Genomic DNA, 3,460 nt, shown 5'->3' with positions numbered 1-3,460 from the left:
TATTACAAGTACGTGAAGGAAAGGAAAAGGAATCAAAACATTTAAAAAGTAATTATTCTGCAGCAAGCCTTTCCTAGGTACTATAGCATCAGGATAACAATAGCATAATGACAAATGTTATTGTTTTTATAAATATTTATACATAACAGATACTTATATATGATTTATACAGATGATAAATTATATAAGTTTATAGTATAATGATTGTTACAATTATCCCTGTACAGAATTTTCACTACATGCATGGTTTTATATTAAGTTTGTAAGAAATTAAAAATGAGTTACAAACCACTTTATGTACATTCTACTTGTTACGACGATTATCCTTACATGACAATTATGTTAACTTATTTTATCAACAATTATATGGCACCTACTATGTGCTAAACCCCAAGCATAGAAAGAATTCAATCCCTACCCCAGTCCACAAAGAGCCCACAATTTAGAGAGGAAGTTGGACACGTAATGGTTCCATATGTAGTTCAGGAATGAGCAAAAACTCTTACATCTGTAATCTCATTTGATCCTGATAAGGTAAATAAGAAAAGTATTCTTATCACATTAACTTTAAATTATTTTTTAATGCTTATTTATTTTTTGAGAGAGAGACAGAGCATGAGCGGGGGGAGGGGCAGAGAGAGGGAGACACAGAACCTGAAGCAGGCTCCAGGCTCTGAGCTGTCAGCACACAGCCCGACGCGGGGCTTGAACCCACAAACTGTGAAATCATGACCTGAGCCGAAGTGGGATGTTCAACCAACTGAGCCACCCAGACGCCCCTGTCATGTTAATTTTAAAAGAAGCAGTTAAATGACTTCCCTATTACCACGCATTTCGTAAATTACAGAAGCGCACTATGTGGCCGCAGATGACAGGAATTCACAAAGCTAAATAAAAACCACTTGAATCAGGTCCAAAAATCAGAATAAAATATAGAATTTTTAGATAAAAAGTTATCTAGATAATGGTCTCTAATGCAGCTTCTCTCAATTCCCCACTTAAAAAAAAAACAATTAAGAAATGGAGAAGAGATGAACATTAATCTAAGAGTGGCAATTAGCTATTACCAACATCTGGGGCTGGAGAAGAGATTCATTAATCACAAGATGTGTGGATCCCAATTAACAATCGTAATCAGAAGTTATCATTCATTCATTATTAAATGTTTGCTGTGAGCCATTTTGTTCTTCCTTGAAAGAGAGGTAGTAATATGATTTAGCTTTTTATCCCTACTATTCTGGATCCAGTTTGAAAAAAAGAAGTATCTACACTGAGCAGAAAACTGGGCAAGCAGTCCTTCTGTCTGAGATGGTCAACATGAATTCAATCATTTTTAACTTCCCAGAGACTGCCACACCCCAAAAACAGAAGGGCAAGGCTTATTCATGTGTGTTTATGTCGGTGGGAGAAGGGGTGAAGGTCTGGGCATGAAGCCCAACATGGCAACTGTAATTTAAGAAACAGAGTGAATGGAGTCAGAAGAGTGAGGCATTCTTTGTTTTTGTATTCTATGATTTCATATCATTTTAAAAATAAGCATTAATAGAGGTGCCTGGGTGGCTCAGTTGATTAAGCGTTGGACTCTTGGTTTCGGCTCAGGTCTCACAGTTCTTGAGTTTGAGCCTAACATAGGGCTCTGCTCTGACAGCGCGGAGCCTGCTTGGGATTCTCTCCCTCTCTGTCTGCTCCTCCCCTACTCTCGCTCTCTCTCTCGAAAATAAAATGAATAAACATTGATATTGTTTTCTACCCAGCTGGTACATTCATTAGCATTAAACGCTAGATCCTTCTCTTCCTTGACCCCAAGAAGCCATGCCCACAAAGTCCTAACCTCCTTAAGCAGGGTCCCTCTGTTCCATTTCTGAAACAAGCTCTCAGACAGTAGCCTGAGTTGCCCCCCAAGGCTGTGAGCTGCTGACGCTTCTGGCTCATCATCTCCATGGCAGCCTGATTCGTGGCATGCTTCTCCTGCAGAGCAGGCTGCATTTTCTCCATTTGCTTGGTGAGGAAGTCCATCTTCCTCTTGAAAAAGCCCTTGGCATCCTCAGCTGTCTCTTCTATATAGTAACCTGTTCCCACATTGATGAGGACATGTTCCACATCATGTAGCTTCCCAGGGACATACATAGAACTCTTCACTGGGACAAGTAATTCCATTCTTTTCCCTTGTCGTCATGAACAAGAACTCCAGCTGGTTCTCAAGTATCTCCAGCTGCGGCAGGTTCAGTTTGGTGATGTTAACTGACTCGGCCATGTTGGGAAGGATACACATTTTTTTAAAAAGCATTAATATAAGCACTTAATAATAGGAGATAATATTTCTATGCAGTAATGCTTAATAAATTATATGCTTGCTCATCTAATTCAGGCCACATATGTGGGAATGACAAGTATTCCAGCTCTTAACATTACAAGTAAAATTTAGACCAAGTTCAGGAACATCCCTCCTTCTGTTATAAAATGCTTGCTCCAATCTAGCAACACCCAGTGGGTATGAGCAGTGACAAGGGGAATTTATACACCCTGAATGCACCACATCTCAACAGACTGCTTCTTACTCTAGATTAAGTAAATATATACAAACACCCCTGAGTTCTGCTTCTGCTCAGGACGCAGGAACCTTCAAGAAAGTGTCATTTCTGAACCAACAATGACAGAAAAAAAAAGCAGATTATTTACAAAATCATAGCTTTCTATTGCGCTCAGCGGAGAGTTAAAGTCATGAGTCAAGTAAACTGTATTCCAGAAAGAGATAATCCCCTTTTGTGAGCAACGGGACACAGGAACTGTTTTATTTTAGCCACTAGAAGATGTGGAGGCCATACAAACAAGTAAGAAAGAAATGGCTGGAATCGTAACACATTATTAAAGAGCAAATGTGGGCTAGCAACAGGTTAGAATAACTAAAATCCGCAGACCCAAGGAGGGGTTTATGTTCATGTAGAAGCCTTTTGCATTGCTCCCCAGTAGGTGATCATGAGAGAGGTCAAGGATGTGGTGGGAGACGAGACCCCTTCGGGGGTGCAGGAGGCGGCTGCTGCTGGGGCACAGACACACAGCCCTGCCAGACGGCCTTCATCCTTCTCTGCTATGAAGCAAAAACCCTAAAACTAGGTGCATGCGCAGCAATCGCTCGACACCCAGGGCCACTTAAAAATTAATTAATTCTGAGAAAAGAATAGAAGCAAAAATCCCTCTGTTTTTGATTGAGGGTAAGAAAGCCCTCTTAACTCAGGATAAAGGCAAAAGTCAGTTGTGTCTCGAGAACACGTGTACCTGAGAGGGAGACAGGAAGCCATTATGGATGCAGGATTCTGCGTCCATTTCAAGCAGGGGCTAGCCACCCCCGGAGAAAGAGCAGGAAACACCCTCCTGCCTGAGACAAATCACAGATCCGTGTCTGTGATGACCTTAGAAAGCCTCATCCCCAAAGGCCAGATACACAGGGCCTGCCTACGGT

The 3,460-nt window shown here is 41.1% G+C and overlaps 1 pseudogene; it reads right to left on the bottom strand.

The window, feature by feature from the left end:
* Positions 1–1,086: 1,086 nt before the first annotated feature.
* Positions 1,087–3,133, bottom strand: LOC125914491 (prefoldin subunit 5-like; annotated as a pseudogene).
* Positions 3,134–3,460: the final 327 nt, after the last annotated feature.

This window comes from Panthera uncia (assembly GCF_023721935.1).
Source record: "Panthera uncia isolate 11264 chromosome D3 unlocalized genomic scaffold, Puncia_PCG_1.0 HiC_scaffold_8, whole genome shotgun sequence".
Taxonomy (NCBI): Eukaryota; Metazoa; Chordata; class Mammalia; order Carnivora; family Felidae; genus Panthera; species Panthera uncia.
This window is presented reverse-complemented; position numbering and strand designations above follow the sequence as displayed.